Genomic DNA, 22159 nt, shown 5'->3' with positions numbered 1-22159 from the left:
GATGCGTAGTTCTCGAGATATATCAAGATATTTAAAAGTTCCGAAGCCGCACCAACATAATAGAGATACAGAAACACCGTGGCCCCTTTCTTTGAGATAACTCTGCACTATTGCGCGCTGCAAATGCCACTTCCAGCTTAGCTGTGCAGAAGAAGAACAACAAGAAGAAGAAATATCTCGAAATATGTCCGTCAGGCCCCTTCCCTTGAGATAAATATGCAAATATCTCGGAAACGAAGCGAGCTATGGCAAAATGTTAAGAGACCTTTTTTGTAGAGAATTAAGTTTCCTACTTTTTATGTTCTATGATATTTTTTGACCAGATGCGTAGTTCTCGAGATATATCAAGATATTTAAAAGTTCCGAAGCCGCACCAACATAATAGAGATACAGAAACACCGTGGCCCCTTTCTTTGAGATAACTCTGCACTATTGCGAGCTGCAAATGCCACTTCCAGCTTAGCTGTGCAGAGGAAGAACAACAAGAAGAAGAAATATCTCGAAATATGTCCGTCAGGCCAGTTCCTTTGAGCTGAATCTGCAAATATCTCGGAAACGAAGCGAGCTATGGCAAAATGTTAAGATACGTTTTTTGTAGAGAATTATGTTTCCTACAATTTATGTTGTATGATATTTTTTGATCAGAAGCGTAGTTTTCGAGATATATTGAGATATTTAAAAGTTCCGAAGCCGCACCAACATAATAGGGATACAGAAACACCGTGGCCCCTTTCTTTGAGATAACTCTGCACTAGTGCGAGCCGCAAATGCCACTTCCAGCTTAGCTGTGCAGAAGAAGAGCAACAAGAAGAAGAAATATCTCGAAATATGTCCGACAGGCCCCTTCCCTTGAGATAAATCTGCACATATCTCGGAAACGATGCGAGCTATGGCGAAATGTTGAGAGACCTTTTTTGTAGAGAATTAAGTTTCCTACTTTTTATCTTCTATGATATTTTTTGATCAGATGCGTAGTTCTCGAGATAGATCAAGATACTTAAAAGTTCCGAAGCCGCACCAACATAATAGAGATACAGAAACACCGTGGCCCCTCTCTTTGAGATAACTCTGCACTATTGCGAGCTGCAAATGCCACTTCCAGCTTAGCTGTGCAGAAGAAGAACAACAAGAAGAAGAAGTATCTCGAAATATGTCCGTCAGGCCCCTTCCCTTGAGATAAATCTGCAAATATCTCGGAAACGAAGCGAGCTATGGCAAAATGTTAAGAGACCTTTTTTGTAGAGAATTATGTTTCCTACAATTTATGTTCTATGATATTTTTTGATCAGAAGCGTAATTTTCGAGATATATCGAGATATTTAAAAGTTCCGAAGCCGCACAAACATAATAGAGATACAGAAACATCGTGGCCCCTTTCTTTGGGATAACTCTGCACTATTGCGAGCTGGAAATGCCACTTCCAGTTTAGCTGTGCAGAAGAAGAACAACAAGAAGAAGAAATATCTCGAAATATGTCCGTCAGGACCCTTCCCTTGAGATAAATCTGCAAATATCTCGGAAACGAAGCGAGCTATTGCAAAACGTTAAGAGACCTTTTTTGTAGAGAATTAAGTTTCCTACTTTTTATGTTGTATGATATTTTTTATCAGAAGCGTAGTTTTCGAGATATATCGAGATATTTAAAAGTTCCGAAGCCGCACCAACATAATAGAGATACAGAAACACCGTGGCCCCTTTCTTTGAGATAACTCTGCACTAGTGCGAGCCGCAAATGCCACTTCCAGCTTAGCTGTGCAGAAGAAGAGCAACAAGAAGAAGAAATATCTCGAAATATGTCCGACAGGCCCCTTCCCTTGAGATAAATCTGCAAATATCTCGGAAACGAAGCGAGCTATGGCAAAATGTTAAGAGACCTTTTTTGTAGAGAATTAAGTTTCCTACTTTTTATGTTCTATGATATTTTTTGATCAGATGCGTAGTTTTCGAGATATATCGAGATATTTAAAAGTTCCGAAGCCGCACCAACATAATAGGGATACAGAAACACCGTGGCCCCTTTCTTTGAGATAACTCTGCACTAGTGCGAGCCGCAAATGCCACTTCCAGCTTAGCTGTGCAGAAGAAGAACAACAAGAAGAAGAAATATCTCGAAATATGTCCGTCAGTCCACTTCCCTTGAGATAAATCTGCAAATATCTCGGAAACGAAGCGAGCTATGGCAAAATGTTAAGAGACGTTTTTTGTAGAGAATTATGTTTCCTACTTTTTATCTTCTATGATATTTTTTGATCAGATGCGTAGTTCTCGAGATAGATCAAGATACTTAAAAGTTCCGAAGCCGCACCAACATAATAGAGATACAGAAACACCGTGGCCCCTCTCTTTGAGATAACTCTGCACTATTGCGAGCTGCAAATGCCACTTCCAGCTTAGCTGTGCAGAAGAAGAACAACAAGAAGAAGAAGTATCTCGAAATATGTCCGTCAGGCCCCTTCCCTTGAGATAAATCTGCAAATATCTCGGAAACGAAGCGAGCTATCGCAAAATGTTAAGAGACCTTTTTTGTAGAGAATTATGTTTCCTACAATTTATGTTCTACGATATTTTTTGATCAGAAGCGTAGTTTTCGAGATATATCGAGATATTTAAAAGTTCCGAAGCCGCACCAACATAATAGAGATACAGAAACACCGTGGCCCCTTTCTTTGAGATAACTCTGCACTAGTGCGAGCTGCAAATGCCACTTCCAGCTTAGCTGTGCAGAAGAACAACAAGAAGAAGAAATATCTCGAAATATGTCCGACAGGCCCCTTCCCTTGAGATAAATCTGCAAATATCTCGGAAACGATGCGAGCTATGGCGAAATGTTAAGAGACCTTTTTTGTAGAGAATTAAGTTTCCTACTTTTTATCTTCTATGATATTTTTTGATCAGATGCGTAGTTCTCGAGATAGATCAAGATACTTAAAAGTTCCGAAGCCGCACCAACATAATAGAGATACAGAAACACCGTGGCCCCTCTCTTTGAGACAACTCTGCACTATTGCGAGCTGCAAATGCCACTTCCAGCTTAGCTGTGCAGAAGAAGAACAACAAGAAGAAGAAATATCTCGAAATATGTCCGTCAGGCCCCTTCCCTTGAGATAAATCTGCAAATATCTCGGAAACGAAGCGAGCTATGGCAAAATGTTTAGAGACCTTTCTTGTAGAGAATTAAGTTTCCTACTTTTTATGTAGTATGATATTTTTTGATCAGATGCGTAGTTCTCGAGATATATCAAGATATTTAAAAGTTCCGAAGCCGCACCAACATAATAGAGATACAGAAACACCGTGGCCCCTTTCTTTGAGATAACTCTGCACTATTGCGCGCTGCAAATGCCACTTCCAGCTGAGCTGTGCAGAAGAAGAACAACAAGAAGAAGAAATATCTCGAAATATGTCCGTCAGGCCCCTTCCCTTGAGATAAATATGCAAATATCTCGGAAACGAAGCGAGCTATGGCAAAATGTTAAGAGACCTTTTTTGTAGAGAATTAAGTTTCCTACTTTTTATGTTCTATGATATTTTTTGACCAGATGCGTAGTTCTCGAGATATATCAAGATATTTAAAAGTTCCGAAGCCGCACCAACATAATAGAGATACAGAAACACCGTGGCCCCTTTCTTTGAGATAACTCTGCACTATTGCGAGCTGCAAATGCCACTTCCAGCTTAGCTGTGCAGAGGAAGAACAACAAGAAGAAGAAATATCTCGAAATATGTCCGTCAGGCCAGTTCCTTTGAGCTGAATCTGCAAATATCTCGGAAACGAAGCGAGCTATGGCAAAATGTTAAGATACGTTTTTTGTAGAGAATTATGTTTCCTACAATTTATGTTGTATGATATTTTTTGATCAGAAGCGTAGTTTTCGAGATATATTGAGATATTTAAAAGTTCCGAAGCCGCACCAACATAATAGGGATACAGAAACACCGTGGCCCCTTTCTTTGAGATAACTCTGCACTAGTGCGAGCCGCAAATGCCACTTCCAGCTTAGCTGTGCAGAAGAAGAGCAACAAGAAGAAGAAATATCTCGAAATATGTCCGACAGGCCCCTTCCCTTGAGATAAATCTGCACATATCTCGGAAACGATGCGAGCTATGGCGAAATGTTGAGAGACCTTTTTTGTAGAGAATTAAGTTTCCTACTTTTTATCTTCTATGATATTTTTTGATCAGATGCGTAGTTCTCGAGATAGATCAAGATACTTAAAAGTTCCGAAGCCGCACCAACATAATAGAGATACAGAAACACCGTGGCCCCTCTCTTTGAGATAACTCTGCACTATTGCGAGCTGCAAATGCCACTTCCAGCTTAGCTGTGCAGAAGAAGAACAACAAGAAGAAGAAGTATCTCGAAATATGTCCGTCAGGCCCCTTCCCTTGAGATAAATCTGCAAATATCTCGGAAACGAAGCGAGCTATGGCAAAATGTTAAGAGACCTTTTTTGTAGAGAATTATGTTTCCTACAATTTATGTTCTATGATATTTTTTGATCAGAAGCGTAATTTTCGAGATATATCGAGATATTTAAAAGTTCCGAAGCCGCACAAACATAATAGAGATACAGAAACATCGTGGCCCCTTTCTTTGGGATAACTCTGCACTATTGCGAGCTGGAAATGCCACTTCCAGTTTAGCTGTGCAGAAGAAGAACAACAAGAAGAAGAAATATCTCGAAATATGTCCGTCAGGACCCTTCCCTTGAGATAAATCTGCAAATATCTCGGAAACGAAGCGAGCTATTGCAAAACGTTAAGAGACCTTTTTTGTAGAGAATTAAGTTTCCTACTTTTTATGTTGTATGATATTTTTTATCAGAAGCGTAGTTTTCGAGATATATCGAGATATTTAAAAGTTCCGAAGCCGCACCAACATAATAGAGATACAGAAACACCGTGGCCCCTTTCTTTGGGATAACTCTGCACTATTGCGAGCTGCAAATGCCACTTCCAGCTTAGCTGTGCAGAAGAAGAACAACAAGAAGAAGAAATATCTCGAAATATGTCCGTCAGGCCACTTCCCTTGAGATGAATCTGCAAATATCTCGGAAACGAAGCGAACTATGGCAAAATGTTAAGAGACCCTTTTTGTAGAGAATTAAGTTTCCTACTTTTTATGTTCGATGATATTTTTTGATCAGATGCGTAGTTCTCGAGATATATCAAGATATTTAAAAGTTCCGAAGCTGCACCAACATAATAGAGGTACAGAAACACCGTGGCCTCTTCCTTTGAGATAACTCTGCACTATTGCGAGCTGCAAATGCCGCTTCGAGCTTAGCTGTGCAGAAGAAGAACAACAAGAAGAAGAAATATCTCGAAATATGTCCGTCAGGCCAGTTCCTTTGAGCTGAATCTGCAAATATCTCGGAAACGAAGCGAGCTATGGCAAAATGTTAAGAGACGTTTTTTGTAGAGAATTATGTTTCCTACAATTTATGTTCTATGATATTTTTTGATCAGAAGCGTAGTTTTCGAGATATATCGAGATATTTAAAAGTTCCGAAGACGCACCAACATAATAGAGATACAGAAAAACCGTGGCCCCTCTCTTTGAGATAACTCTGCACTATTGCGAGCTGCAAATGCCACTTCCAGCTTAGCTGTGCAGAAGAAGAACAACAAGAAGAAGAAATATCTCGAAATATGTCCGTCAGGCCGCTTCCCTTGAGATATATCTGCAAATATCTCGGAAACGAAGCGAGCTATGGCAAAATGTTAAGAGACCTTTTTTGTAGAGAACTATGCTTCCTACAATTTATGTTCTATGATATTTTTTGATCAGATGCGTAGTTCTCGAGATATATCAAGATATTTAAAAGTTCCGAAGCCGCACCAACATAATAGAGATACAGAAACACCGTGGCCCCTCTCTTTGAGATAACTCTGCACTATTGCGAGCTGCAAATGCCACTTCCAGCTTAGCTGTGCAGAAGAAGAACAACAAGAAGAAGAAGTATCTCGAAATATGTCCGTCAGGCCCCTTCCCTTGAGATAAATCTGCAAATATCTCGGAAACGAAGCGAGCTATCGCAAAATGTTAAGAGACCTTTTTTGTAGAGAATTATGTTTACTACAATTTATGTGCTACGATATTTTTTGATCAGAAGCGTAGTTTTCGAGATATATCGAGATATTTAAAAGTTCCGAAGCCGCACCAACATAATAGAGATACAGAAACACCGTGGCCCCTTTCTTTGAGATAACTCTGCACTAGTGCGAGCTGCAAATGCCACTTCCAGCTTAGCTGTGCAGAAGAACAACAAGAAGAAGAAATATCTCGAAATATGTCCGACAGGCCCCTTCCCTTGAGATAAATCTGCAAATATCTCGGAAACGATGCGAGCTATGGCGAAATGTTAAGAGACCTTTTTTGTAGAGAATTAAGTTTCCTACTTTTTATCTTCTATGATATTTTTTGATCAGATGCGTAGTTCTCGAGATAGATCAAGATACTTAAAAGTTCCGAAGCCGCACCAACATAATAGAGATACAGAAACACCGTGGCCCCTCTCTTTGAGATAACCCTGCACTATTGCGAGCTGCAAATGCCACTTCCAGCTTAGCTGTGCAGAAGAAGAACAACAAGAAGAAGAAATATCTCGAAATATGTCCGTCAGGCCCCTTCCCTTGAGATAAATCTGCAAATATCTCGGAAACGAAGCGAGCTATGGCAAAATGTTTAGAGACCTTTCTTGTAGAGAATTAAGTTTCCTACTTTTTATGTAGTATGATATTTTTTGATCAGATGCGTAGTTCTCGAGATATATCAAGATATTTAAAAGTTCCGAAGCCGCACCAACATAATAGAGATACAGAAACACCGTGGCCCCTTTCTTTGAGATAACTCTGCACTATTGCGCGCTGCAAATGCCACTTCCAGCTGAGCTGTGCAGAAGAAGAACAACAAGAAGAAGAAATATCTCGAAATATGTCCGTCAGGCCCCTTCCCTTGAGATAAATATGCAAATATCTCGGAAACGAAGCGAGCTATGGCAAAATGTTAAGAGACCTTTTTTGTAGAGAATTAAGTTTCCTACTTTTTATGTTCTATGATATTTTTTGACCAGATGCGTAGTTCTCGAGATATATCAAGATATTTAAAAGTTCCGAAGCCGCACCAACATAATAGAGATACAGAAACACCGTGGCCCCTTTCTTTGAGATAACTCTGCACTATTGCGAGCTGCAAATGCCACTTCCAGCTTAGCTGTGCAGAGGAAGAACAACAAGAAGAAGAAATATCTCGAAATATGTCCGTCAGGCCAGTTCCTTTGAGCTGAATCTGCAAATATCTCGGAAACGAAGCGAGCTATGGCAAAATGTTAAGATACGTTTTTTGTAGAGAATTATGTTTCCTACAATTTATGTTGTATGATATTTTTTGATCAGAAGCGTAGTTTTCGAGATATATTGAGATATTTAAAAGTTCCGAAGCCGCACCAACATAATAGGGATACAGAAACACCGTGGCCCCTTTCTTTGAGATAACTCTGCACTAGTGCGAGCCGCAAATGCCACTTCCAGCTTAGCTGTGCAGAAGAAGAGCAACAAGAAGAAGAAATATCTCGAAATATGTCCGACAGGCCCCTTCCCTTGAGATAAATCTGCACATATCTCGGAAACGATGCGAGCTATGGCGAAATGTTGAGAGACCTTTTTTGTAGAGAATTAAGTTTCCTACTTTTTATCTTCTATGATATTTTTTGATCAGATGCGTAGTTCTCGAGATAGATCAAGATACTTAAAAGTTCCGAAGCCGCACCAACATAATAGAGATACAGAAACACCGTGGCCCCTCTCTTTGAGATAACTCTGCACTATTGCGAGCTGCAAATGCCACTTCCAGCTTAGCTGTGCAGAAGAAGAACAACAAGAAGAAGAAGTATCTCGAAATATGTCCGTCAGGCCCCTTCCCTTGAGATAAATCTGCAAATATCTCGGAAACGAAGCGAGCTATGGCAAAATGTTAAGAGACCTTTTTTGTAGAGAATTATGTTTCCTACAATTTATGTTCTATGATATTTTTTGATCAGAAGCGTAATTTTCGAGATATATCGAGATATTTAAAAGTTCCGAAGCCGCACAAACATAATAGAGATACAGAAACATCGTGGCCCCTTTCTTTGGGATAACTCTGCACTATTGCGAGCTGGAAATGCCACTTCCAGTTTAGCTGTGCAGAAGAAGAACAACAAGAAGAAGAAATATCTCGAAATATGTCCGTCAGGACCCTTCCCTTGAGATAAATCTGCAAATATCTCGGAAACGAAGCGAGCTATTGCAAAACGTTAAGAGACCTTTTTTGTAGAGAATTAAGTTTCCTACTTTTTATGTTGTATGATATTTTTTATCAGAAGCGTAGTTTTCGAGATATATCGAGATATTTAAAAGTTCCGAAGCCGCACCAACATAATAGAGATACAGAAACACCGTGGCCCCTTTCTTTGGGATAACTCTGCACTATTGCGAGCTGCAAATGCCACTTCCAGCTTAGCTGTGCAGAAGAAGAACAACAAGAAGAAGAAATATCTCGAAATATGTCCGTCAGGCCACTTCCCTTGAGATGAATCTGCAAATATCTCGGAAACGAAGCGAACTATGGCAAAATGTTAAGAGACCCTTTTTGTAGAGAATTAAGTTTCCTACTTTTTATGTTCGATGATATTTTTTGATCAGATGCGTAGTTCTCGAGATATATCAAGATATTTAAAAGTTCCGAAGCTGCACCAACATAATAGAGGTACAGAAACACCGTGGCCTCTTCCTTTGAGATAACTCTGCACTATTGCGAGCTGCAAATGCCGCTTCGAGCTTAGCTGTGCAGAAGAAGAACAACAAGAAGAAGAAATATCTCGAAATATGTCCGTCAGGCCAGTTCCTTTGAGCTGAATCTGCAAATATCTCGGAAACGAAGCGAGCTATGGCAAAATGTTAAGAGACGTTTTTTGTAGAGAATTATGTTTCCTACAATTTATGTTCTATGATATTTTTTGATCAGAAGCGTAGTTTTCGAGATATATCGAGATATTTAAAAGTTCCGAAGACGCACCAACATAATAGAGATACAGAAAAACCGTGGCCCCTCTCTTTGAGATAACTCTGCACTATTGCGAGCTGCAAATGCCACTTCCAGCTTAGCTGTGCAGAAGAAGAACAACAAGAAGAAGAAATATCTCGAAATATGTCCGTCAGGCCGCTTCCCTTGAGATATATCTGCAAATATCTCGGAAACGAAGCGAGCTATGGCAAAATGTTAAGAGACCTTTTTTGTAGAGAACTATGCTTCCTACAATTTATGTTCTATGATATTTTTTGATCAGATGCGTAGTTCTCGAGATATATCAAGATATTTAAAAGTTCCGAAGCCGCACCAACATAATAGAGATACAGAAACACCGTGGCCCCTCTCTTTGAGATAACTCTGCACTATTGCGAGCTGCAAATGCCACTTCCAGCTTAGCTGTGCAGAAGAAGAACAACAAGAAGAAGAAGTATCTCGAAATATGTCCGTCAGGCCCCTTCCCTTGAGATAAATCTGCAAATATCTCGGAAACGAAGCGAGCTATCGCAAAATGTTAAGAGACCTTTTTTGTAGAGAATTATGTTTACTACAATTTATGTGCTACGATATTTTTTGATCAGAAGCGTAGTTTTCGAGATATATCGAGATATTTAAAAGTTCCGAAGCCGCACCAACATAATAGAGATACAGAAACACCGTGGCCCCTTTCTTTGAGATAACTCTGCACTAGTGCGAGCTGCAAATGCCACTTCCAGCTTAGCTGTGCAGAAGAACAACAAGAAGAAGAAATATCTCGAAATATGTCCGACAGGCCCCTTCCCTTGAGATAAATCTGCAAATATCTCGGAAACGATGCGAGCTATGGCGAAATGTTAAGAGACCTTTTTTGTAGAGAATTAAGTTTCCTACTTTTTATCTTCTATGATATTTTTTGATCAGATGCGTAGTTCTCGAGATAGATCAAGATACTTAAAAGTTCCGAAGCCGCACCAACATAATAGAGATACAGAAACACCGTGGCCCCTCTCTTTGAGATAACTCTGCACTATTGCGAGCTGCAAATGCCACTTCCAGCTTAGCTGTGCAGAAGAAGAACAACAAGAAGAAGAAATATCTCGAAATATGTCCGTCAGGCCCCTTCCCTTGAGATAAATCTGCAAATATCTCGGAAACGAAGCGAGCTATGGCAAAATGTTTAGAGACCTTTCTTGTAGAGAATTAAGTTTCCTACTTTTTATGTAGTATGATATTTTTTGATCAGATGCGTAGTTCTCGAGATATATCAAGATATTTAAAAGTTCCGAAGCCGCACCAACATAATAGAGATACAGAAACACCGTGGCCCCTTTCTTTGAGATAACTCTGCACTATTGCGCGCTGCAAATGCCACTTCCAGCTTAGCTGTGCAGAAGAAGAACAACAAGAAGAAGAAATATCTCGAAATATGTCCGTCAGGCCCCTTCCCTTGAGATAAATATGCAAATATCTCGGAAACGAAGCGAGCTATGGCAAAATGTTAAGAGACCTTTTTTGTAGAGAATTAAGTTTCCTACTTTTTATGTTCTATGATATTTTTTGACCAGATGCGTAGTTCTCGAGATATATCAAGATATTTAAAAGTTCCGAAGCCGCACCAACATAATAGAGATACAGAAACACCGTGGCCCCTTTCTTTGAGATAACTCTGCACTATTGCGAGCTGCAAATGCCACTTCCAGCTTAGCTGTGCAGAGGAAGAACAACAAGAAGAAGAAATATCTCGAAATATGTCCGTCAGGCCAGTTCCTTTGAGCTGAATCTGCAAATATCTCGGAAACGAAGCGAGCTATGGCAAAATGTTAAGAGACGTTTTTTGTAGAGAATTATGTTTCCTACAATTTATGTTCTATGATATTTTTTGATCAGAAGCGTAGTTTTCGAGATATATTGAGATATTTAAAAGTTCCGAAGCCGCACCAACATAATAGGGATACAGAAACACCGTGGCCCCTTTCTTTGAGATAACTCTGCACTAGTGCGAGCCGCAAATGCCACTTCCAGCTTAGCTGTGCAGAAGAAGAGCAACAAGAAGAAGAAATATCTCGAAATATGTCCGACAGGCCCCTTCCCTTGAGATAAATCTGCACATATCTCGGAAACGATGCGAGCTATGGCGAAATGTTAAGAGACCTTTTTTGTAGAGAATTAAGTTTCCTACTTTTTATCTTCTATGATATTTTTTGATCAGATGCGTAGTTCTCGAGATAGATCAAGATACTTAAAAGTTCCGAAGCCGCACCAACATAATAGAGATACAGAAACACCGTGGCCCCTCTCTTTGAGATAACTCTGCACTATTGCGAGCTGCAAATGCCACTTCCAGCTTAGCTGTGCAGAAGAAGAACAACAAGAAGAAGAAGTATCTCGAAATATGTCCGTCAGGCCCCTTCCCTTGAGATAAATCTGCAAATATCTCGGAAACGAAGCGAGCTATGGCAAAATGTTAAGAGACCTTTTTTGTAGAGAATTATGTTTCCTACAATTTATGTTCTATGATATTTTTTGATCAGAAGCGTAATTTTCGAGATATATCGAGATATTTAAAAGTTCCGAAGCCGCACCAACATAATAGAGATACAGAAACATCGTGGCCCCTTTCTTTGGGATAACTCTGCACTATTGCGAGCTGGAAATGCCACTTCCAGTTTAGCTGTGCAGAAGAAGAACAACAAGAAGAAGAAATATCTCGAAATATGTCCGTCAGGACCCTTCCCTTGAGATAAATCTGCAAATATCTCGGAAACGAAGCGAGCTATTGCAAAACGTTAAGAGACCTTTTTTGTAGAGAATTAAGTTTCCTACTTTTTATGTTGTATGATATTTTTTATCAGAAGCGTAGTTTTCGAGATATATCGAGATATTTAAAAGTTCCGAAGCCGCACCAACATAATAGAGATACAGAAACACCGTGGCCCCTTTCTTTGGGATAACTCTGCACTATTGCGAGCTGCAAATGCCACTTCCAGCTTAGCTGTGCAGAAGAAGAACAACAAGAAGAAGAAATATCTCGAAATATGTCCGTCAGGCCACTTCCCTTGAGATGAATCTGCAAATATCTCGGAAACGAAGCGAACTATGGCAAAATGTTAAGAGACCCTTTTTGTAGAGAATTAAGTTTCCTACTTTTTATGTTCGATGATATTTTTTGATCAGATGCGTAGTTCTCGAGATATATCAAGATATTTAAAAGTTCCGAAGCTGCACCAACATAATAGAGGTACAGAAACACCGTGGCCTCTTTCTTTGAGATAACTCTGCACTATTGCGAGCTGCAAATGCCGCTTCGAGCTTAGCTGTGCAGAAGAAGAACAACAAGAAGAAGAAATATCTCGAAATATGTCCGTCAGGCCAGTTCCTTTGAGCTGAATCTGCAAATATCTCGGAAACGAAGCGAGCTATGGCAAAATGTTAAGAGACGTTTTTTGTAGAGAATTATGTTTCCTACAATTTATGTTCTATGATATTTTTTGATCAGAAGCGTAGTTTTCGAGATATATCGAGATATTTAAAAGTTCCGAAGACGCACCAACATAATAGAGATACAGAAAAACCGTGGCCCCTCTCTTTGAGATAACTCTGCACTATTGCGAGCTGCAAATGCCACTTCCAGCTTAGCTGTGCAGAAGAAGAACAACAAGAAGAAGAAATATCTCGAAATATGTCCGTCAGGCCGCTTCCCTTGAGATATATCTGCAAATATCTCGGAAACGAAGCGAGCTATGGCAAAATGTTAAGAGACGTTTTTTGTAGAGAATTATGTTTCCTACAATTTATGTTCTATGATATTTTTTGATCAGATGCGTAGTTCTCGAGATATATCAAGATACTTAAAAGTTCCGAAGCCACACCAACATAATAGAGATACAGAAACACCGTGGCCCCTTTCTTTGAGATAACTCTGCACTATTGCGAGCTGTAAATGCCACTTCCAGCTTAGCTGTGCAGAAGAAGAACAACAAGAAGAAGAAATATCTCGAAATATGTCCGTCAGGGCCCTTCCCTTGAGATAAATCTGCAAATATCTCGGAAACGAAGCGAGCTATGGCAAAATGTTAAGACACCTTTTTTGTAGAGAATTAAGTTTCCTACTTTTTATGTTCTATGATATTTTTTGATCAGGAGCGTAGTTTTCGAGATATATCGAGATATTTAAAAGTTCCGACGCCGCACCAACATAATAGAGATACAGAAACACCGTGGCCACTTTCTTTGAGATAACTCTGCACTAGTGCGAGCCGCAAATGCCACTTCCAGCTTAGCTGTGCAGAAGAAGAGCAACAAGAAGAAGAAATATCTCGAAATATGTCCGACAGGCCCCTTCCCTTGAGATAAATCTGCAAATATCTCGGAAACGATGCGAGCTATGGCGAAATGTTAAGAGACCTTTTTTGTAGAGAATTAAGTTTCCTACTTTTTATTTTCTATGATATTTTTTGATCAGATGCGTAGTTCTCGAGATAGATCAAGATACTTAAAAGTTCCGAAGCCGCACCAACATAATAGAGATACAGAAACACCGTGGCCCCTCTCTTTGAGATAACTCTGCACTATTGCGAGCTGCAAATGCCACTTCCAGCTTAGCTGTGCAGAAGAAGAACAACAAGAAGAAGAAGTATCTCGAAATATGTCCGTCAGGCCCCTTCCCTTGAGATAAATCTGCAAATATCTCGGAAACGAAGCGAGCTATGGCAAAATGTTAAGAGACCTTTTTTGTAGAGAATTATGTTTCCTACAATTTATGTTCTATGATATTTTTTGATCAGAAGCGTAATTTTCGAGATATATCGAGATATTTAAAAGTTCCGAAGCCGCACCAACATAATAGAGATACAGAAACATCGTGGCCCCTTTCTTTGGGATAACTCTGCACTATTGCGAGCTGGAAATGACACTTCCAGTTTAGCTGTGCAGAAGAAGAACAACAAGAAGAAGAAATATCTCGAAATATGTCCGTCAGGCCACTTCCCTTGAGATAAATCTGCAAATATCTCGGAAACGAAGCGAGCTATGGCAAAATATTAAGAGACCTTTTTTGTAGAGAATTAAGTTTCCTACTTTTTATGTTCGATGATATTTTTTGATCAGATGCGTAGTTCTCGAGATATATCGAGATATTTAAAAGTTCCGAAGCTGCACCAACATAATAGAGGTACAGAAACACCGTGGCCTCTTTCTTTGAGATAACTCTGCACTATTGCGAGCTGCAAATGCCACTTCGAGCTTAGCTGTGCAGAAGAAGAAATATCTCGAAATATGTCCGTCAGACCCCTTCCCTTGAGATGAATCTGCAAATATCTCGGAAACGAAGCGAACTATGGCAAAATGTTAAGAGACCCTTTTTGTAGAGAATTAAGTTTCCTACTTTTTATGTTCGATGATATTTTTTGATCAGATGCGTAGTTCTCGAGATATATCAAGATATTTAAAAGTTCCGAAGCTGCACCAACATAATAGAGGTACAGAAACACCGTGGCCTCTTTCTTTGAGATAACTCTGCACTATTGCGAGCTGCAAATGCCGCTTCGAGCTTAGCTGTGCAGAAGAAGAACAACAAGAAGAAGAAATATCTCGAAATATGTCCGTCAGGCCAGTTCCTTTGAGCTGAATCTGCAAATATCTCGGAAACGAAGCGAGCTATGGCAAAATGTTAAGAGACGTTTTTTGTAGAGAATTATGTTTCCTACAATTTATGTTCTATGATATTTTTTGATGAGAAGCGTAGTTTTCGAGATATATCGAGATATTTAAAAGTTCCGAAGACGCACCAACATAATAGAGATACAGAAAAACCGTGGCTCCTTTCTTTGAGATAACTCTGCACTATTGCGAGCTGCAAATGCCACTTCCAGCTTAGCTGTGCAGAAGAAGAACAACAAGAAGAAGAAATATCTCGAAATATGTCCGTCAGGCCCCTTCCCTTGAGATAAATCTGCAAATATCTCGGAAACGAAGCGAGCTATGGCAAAATGTTAAGAGACCTTTTTTGTAGAGAATTAAGTTTTCTACTTTTTATGTTCTATGATATTTTTTGATCAGATGCGTAGTTCTCGAGATATATCAAGATATTTAAAAGTTCCGAAGCCGCACCAACATAATAGAGATACAGAAACACCGTGGCCCCTTTCTTTGAGATAACACTGCACTATTGCGAGCTGCAAATGCCACTTCCAGCTTAGCTGTGCAGAGGAAGAACAACAAGAAGAAGAAGTATCTCGAAATATGTCCGTCAGGCCCGTTCCTTTGAGCTGAATCTGCAAATATCTCGGAAACGAAGCGAGCTATGGCAAAATGTTAAGATACGTTTTTTGTAGAGAATTATGTTTCCTACAATTTATGCTCTATGATATTTTTTGATCAGAAGCGTAGTTTTCGAGATATATCGAGATATTTAAAAGTTCCGAAGCCTCACCAACATAATAGAGATACAGAAACACCGGGGCCCCTTTCTTTGAGATAACTCTGCACTAGTGCGAGCCGCAAATGCCACTTCCAGCTTAGCTGTGCAGAAGAAGAACAACAAGAAGAAGAAATATCTCGAAATATGTCCGTCAGGCCCCTTCCCTTGAGATAAATCTGCAAATATCTCGGAAACGAAGCGAGCTATGGCAAAATGTTTAGAGACCTTTCTTGTAGAGAATTAAGTTTCCTACTTTTTATGTAGTATGATATTTTTTGATCAGATGCGTAGTTCTCGAGATATATCAAGATATTTAAAAGTTCCGAAGCCGCACCAACATAATAGAGATACAGAAACACCGTGGCCCCTTTCTTTGAGATAACTCTGCACTATTGCGCGCTGCAAACGCCACTTCCAGCTTAGCTGTGCAGAAGAAGAACAACAAGAAGAAGAAATATCTCGAAATATGTCCGTCAGGCCCCTTCCCTTGAGATAAATCTGCAAATATCTCGGAAACGAAGCGAGCTATGGCAAAATGTTAAGAGACCTTTTTTGTAGAGAATTATGTTTCCTACAATTTATGTTCTATGATATTTTTTGATCAGAAGCGTAATTTTCGAGATATATCGAGATATTTAAAAGTTCCGAAGCCGCACCAACATAATAGAGATACAGAAACACCGTGGCCTCTTTCTTTGAGATAACTCTGCACTATTGCGAGCTGCAAATGCCACTTCCAGCTTAGCTGTGCAGAAGAAGAACAACAAGAAGAAGAAATATCTCGAAATATGTCCGTCAGGCCCCTTCCCTTGAGATATATCTGCAAATATCTCGGAAACGAAGCGAGCTATGGCAAAATGTTAAGAGACCTTTTTTGTAGAGAATTATGTTTCCTACAATTTAGGTTCTATGATATTTTTTGATCAGAAGCGTAGTTTTCGAGATATATCGAGATATTTAAAAGTTCCGAAGCCGCACCAACATAATAGAGATACAGAAACACCGTGGCCCCTTTCTTTGAGATAACTCTGCACTAGTGCGAGCCGCAAATGCCACTTCCAGCTTAGCTGTGCAGAAGAAGAACAACAAGAAGAAGAAATATCTCGAAATATGTCCGTCAGGCCCCTTCCCTTGAGATAAATATGCAAATATCTCGGAAACGAAGCGAGCTATGGCAAAATGTTAAGAGACCTTTTTTGTAGAGAATTAAGTTTGCTACTTTTTATGTTCTATGATATTTTTTGATCAGATGCGTAGTTCTCGAGATATATCAAGATATTTAAAAGTTCCGAAGCCGCACCAACATAATAGAGATACAGAAACACCGTGGCCCCTTTCTTTGAGATAACTCTGCACTATTGCGAGCTGCAAATGCCACTTCCAGCTTAGCTGTGCAGAAGAAGAACAACAAGAAGAAGAAATATCTCGAAATATGTCCGTCAGGCCGCTTCCCTTGAGATATATCTGCAAATATCTCGGAAACGAAGCGAGCTATGGCAAAATGTTAAGAGACCTTTTTTGTAGAGAATTATGCTTCCTACAATTTATGTTCTATGATATTTTTTGATCAGAAGCGTAGTTTTCGAGATATATCGAGATATCTAAAAGTTCCGAAGCCGCACCAACATAATAGAGATACAGAAACACCGTGGCCCCTTTCGTTGAGATAACTCTGCACTAGTGCGAGCCGCAAATGCCACTTCCAGCTTAGCTGTGCAGAAGAAGAACAACAAGAAGAAGAAATATCTCGAAATATGTCCGTCAGGCCCCTTCCCTTGAGATAAATCTGCAAATATCTCGGAAACGAAGCGAGCTATGGCAAAATGTTAAGAGACCTTTTTTGTAGAGAATTAAGGTTCATACTTTTTATGTTCTATGATATTTTTTGATCAGATGCGTAGTTCTCGAGATATATCAAGATATTTAAAAGTTCCGAAGCCGCACCAACATAATAGAGATACAGAAACACCGTGGCCCCTTTCTTTGAGATAACTCTGCACTATTGCGAGCTGCAAATGCCACTTCCAGCTTAGCTGTGCAGAGGAAGAACAACAAGAAGAAGAAATATCTCGAAATATGTCCGTCAGGCCAGTTCCTTTGAGCTGAATCTGCAAATATCTCGGAAACGAAGCGATCTATGGCAAAATGTTAAGAGACGTTTTTTGTAGAGAATTATGTTTCCTACAATTTATGTTCTATGATATTTTTTGATCAGAAGCGTAGTTTTCGAGATATATCGAGATATTTAAAAGTTCCGAAGCCGCACCAACATAATAGGGATACAGAAACACCGTGCCCCCTTTCTTTGAGATAACTCTGCACTAGTGTGAGCCGCAAATGCCACTTCCAGCTTAGCTGTGCAGAAGAAGAACAACAAGAAGAAGAAATATCTCGAAATATGTCCGTCAGGCCCCTTCCCTTGAGATAAATCTGCAAATATCTCGGAAACGAAGCGAGCTATGGCAAAATGTTAAGAGACCTTTTTTGTAGAGAATTATGTTTCCTACAATTTGTGTTCTATGATATTTTTTGATCAGATGCGTAGTTCTCGAGATATATCAAGATATTTAAAAGTTCCGAAGCCACACCAACATAATAGAGATACAGAAACACCGTGGCCCCTTTCTTTGAGATAACTCTGCACTATTGCGAGCTGTAAATGCCACTTCCAGCTTAGCTGTGCAGAAGAAGAACAACAAGAAGAAGAAATATCTCGAAATATGTCCGTCAGGGCCCTTCCCTTGAGATAAATTTGCAAATATCTCGGAAACGAAGCGAGCTGTGGCAAAATGTTAAGAGACCTTTTTTGTAGAGAATTAAGTTTTCTACTTTTTATGTTCTATGATATTTTTTGATCAGATGCGTAGTTCTCGAGATATATCAAGATATTTAAAAGTTCCGAAGCCGCACCAACATAATAGAGATACAGAAACACCGTGGCCCCTTTCTTTGAGATAACTCTGCACTAGTGCGAGCCGCAAATGCCACTTCCAGCTTAGCTGTGCAGAAGAAGAACAACAAGAAGAAGAAATATCTCGAAATATGTCCGTCAGGCCCCTTCCCTTGAGATAAATCTGCAAATATCTCGGAAACGAAGCGAGCTATGGCAAAATGTTAAGAGACGTCTTTTCTAGAGAATTATGTTTCCTACAATTTATGTTGTATGGTATTTTTTGATCAGAAGCGTAGTTTTCGAGATATATCGAGATATTTACAAGTTCCGAAGCCGCACCAACATAATAGAGATACAGAAACACCGTGGCCCCTTTCTTTGAGATAACTCTGCACTAGTGCGAGCCGCAAATGCCACTTCCAGCTTAGCTGTGCAGAAGAAGAACAACAAGAAGAAGAAATATCTCGAAATATGTCCGTCAGGCCCCTTCCCTTGAGATAAATATGCAAATATCTCGGAAACGAAGCGAGCTATGGCAAAATGTTAAGAGACCTTTTTTGTAGAGAATTAAGTTTCCTACTTTTTATGTTCTATGATATTTTTTGATCAGATGCGTAGTTCTCGAGATATATCAAGATATTTAAAAGTTCCGAAGCCGCACCAACATAATAGAGATACAGAAACACCGTGGCCCCTTTCTTTGAGATAACTCTGCACTATTGCGAGCTGCAAATGCCACTTCCAGCTTAGCTGTGCAGAAGAAGAACAACAAGAAGAAGAAATATCTCGAAATATGTCCGTCAGGCCGCTTCCCTTGAGATATATCTGCAAATATCTCGGAAACGAAGCGAGCTATGGCAAAATGTTAAGAGACCTTTTTTGTAGAGAATTATGCTTCCTACAATTTATGTTCTATGATATTTTTTGATCAGAAGCGTAGTTTTCGAGATATATCGAGATATTTAAAAGTTCCGAAGCCGCACCAACATAATAGAGATACAGAAACACCGTGGCCCCTTTCGTTGAGATAACTCTGCACTAGTGCGAGCCGCAAATGCCACTTCCAGCTTAGCTGTGCAGAAGAAGAACAACAAGAAGAAGAAATATCTCGAAATATGTCCGTCAGGCCCCTTCCCTTGAGATAAATCTGCAAATATCTCGGAAACGAAGCGAGCTATGGCAAAATGTTAAGAGACCTTTTTTGTAGAGAATTAAGTTTCCTACTTTTTATGTTCTATGATATTTTTTGATCAGATGCGTATTTCTCGAGATATATCAAGATATTTAAAAGTTCCGAAGCCGCACCAACATAATAGAGATACAGAAACACCGTGGCCCCTTTCTTTGAGATAACTCTGCACTATTGCGAGCTGCAAATGCCACTTCCAGCTTAGCTGTGCAGAGGAAGAACAACAAGAAGAAGAAATATCTCGAAATATGTCCGTCAGGCCAGTTCCTTTGATCTGAATCTGCAAATATCTCGGAAACGAAGCGATCTATGGCAAAATGTTAAGAGACGTTTTTTGTAGAGAATTATGTTTCCTACAATTTATGTTCTATGATATTTTTTGATCAGAAGCGTAGTTTTCGAGATATATCGAGATATTTAAAAGTTCCGAAGCCGCACCAACATAATAGGGATACAGAAACACCGTGGCCCCTTTCTTTGAGATAACTCTGCACTAGTGTGAGCCGCAAATGCCACTTCCAGCTTAGCTGTGCAGAAGAAGAACAACAAGAAGAAGAAATATCTCGAAATATGTCCGTCAGGCCCCTTCCCTTGAGATAAATCTGCAAATATCTCGGAAACGAAGCGAGCTATGGCAAAATGTTAAGAGACCTTTTTTGTAGAGAATTATGTTTCCTACAATTTGTGTTCTATGATATTTTTTGATCAGATGCGTAGTTCTCGAGATATATCAAGATATTTAAAAGTTCCGAAGCCACACCAACATAATAGAGATACAGAAACACCGTGGCCCCTTTCTTTGAGATACCTCTGCACTATTGCGAGCTGTAAATGCCACTTCCAGCTTAGCTGTGCAGAAGAAGAACAACAAGAAGAAGAAATATCTCGAAATAGGTCCGTCAGGGCCCTTCCCTTGAGATAAATCTGCAAATATCTCGGAAACGAAGCGAGCTATGGCAAAATGTTAAGAGATCTTTTTTGTAGAGAATTAAGTTTCCTACTTTTTATGTTCTATGATATTTTTTGATCAGAAGCGTAGTTTTCGAGATATATCGAGATATTTAAAAGTTCCGAAGCCGCACCAACATAATAGAGATACAGAAACACCGTGGCCCCTTTCTTTGAGATAACTCTGCACTAGTGCGAGCTGCAAATGCCACTTCCAGCTTAGCTGTGCAGAAGAAGAACAACAAGAAGAAGAAATATCTCGAAATATGTCCGTCAGGCCCCTTCCCTTGAGATAAATCTGCAAATATCTCGGAAACGAAGCGAGCTATGGCAAAATGTTAAGAGACCTTTTCTGTAGAGAATTAAGTTTTCTACTTTTTATGTTCTATGATATTTTTTGATCAGATGCGTAGTTCTCGAGATATATCAAGATATTTAAAAGTTCCGAAGCCGCACCAACATAATAGAGATACAGAAACACCGTGGCCCCTTTCTTTGAGATAACTCTGCACTATTGCGAGCTGCAAATGCCACTTCCAGCTTAGCTGTGCAGAGGAAGAACAACAAGAAGAAGAAGTATCTCGAAATATGTCCGTCAGGCCCGTTCCTTTGAGCTGAATCTGCAAATATCTCGGAAACGAAGCGAGCTATGGCAAAATGTTAAGATACGTTTTTTGTAGGGAATTATGTTTCCTACAATTTATGCTCTATGATATTTTTTGATCAGAAGCGTAGTTTTCGAGATATATCGAGATATTTAAAAGTTCCGAAGCCGCACCAACATAATAGAGATACAGAAACACCGTGGCCCCTTTCTTTGAGATAACTCTGCACTAGTGCGAGCCGCAAATGCCACTTCCAGCTTAGCTGTGCAGAAGAAGAACAACAAGAAGAAGAAGTATCTCGAAATATGTCCGTCAGGCCCCTTCCCTTGAGATAAATCTGCAAATATCTCGGAAACGAAGCGAGCTATGGCAAAATGTTAAGAGACCTTTTTTGTAGAGAATTATGTTTCCTACAATTTATGTTCTATGATATTTTTTGATCAGAAGCGTAGTTTTCGAGATATATCGAGATATTTAAAAGTTACGAAGCCGCACGAACATAATAGAGATACAGAAGCACCGTGGCCCCTTTCTTTGAGATAACTCTGCAATAGTGCGAGCCGCAAATGCCACTTCCAGCTTAGCTGTGCAGAAGAAGAACAACAAGAAGAAGAAATATTTCGAAATATGTCCGTCGGGCCCCTTCCCTTGAGATAAATCTGCAAATATCTCGGAAACGAAGCGAGCTATGGCAAAATGTTAAGAGACCTTTTTTGTAGAGAATTAAGTTTCCTACTTTTTATGTTCTATGATATTTTTTGATCAGATGCGTAGTTCTCGAGATATATCAAGATATTTAAAAGTTCCGAAGCCGCACCAACATAATACAGATACAGAAACACCGTGGCCCCTTTCTTTGAGATAACTCTGCACTAGTGCGAGCCGCAAATGCCACTTCCAGCTTAGCTGTGCAGAAGAAGAACAACAAGAAGAAGAAATATCTCGAAATATGTCCTTCAGGCCCCTTCCCTTGAAATATATCTGCAAATATCTCGGAAACGAAGCGAGCTATGGCAAAATGTTAAGAAACCGTTTTTGTAGAGAATTAAGTTTCCT

This window comes from Osmia lignaria, unplaced genomic scaffold (genome assembly GCF_051020975.1).
Source record: "Osmia lignaria lignaria isolate PbOS001 unplaced genomic scaffold, iyOsmLign1 scaffold0001, whole genome shotgun sequence".
NCBI lineage: Eukaryota > Metazoa > Arthropoda > Insecta > Hymenoptera > Megachilidae > Osmia > Osmia lignaria.
Note: the sequence above shows the minus strand (reverse complement) of the source record.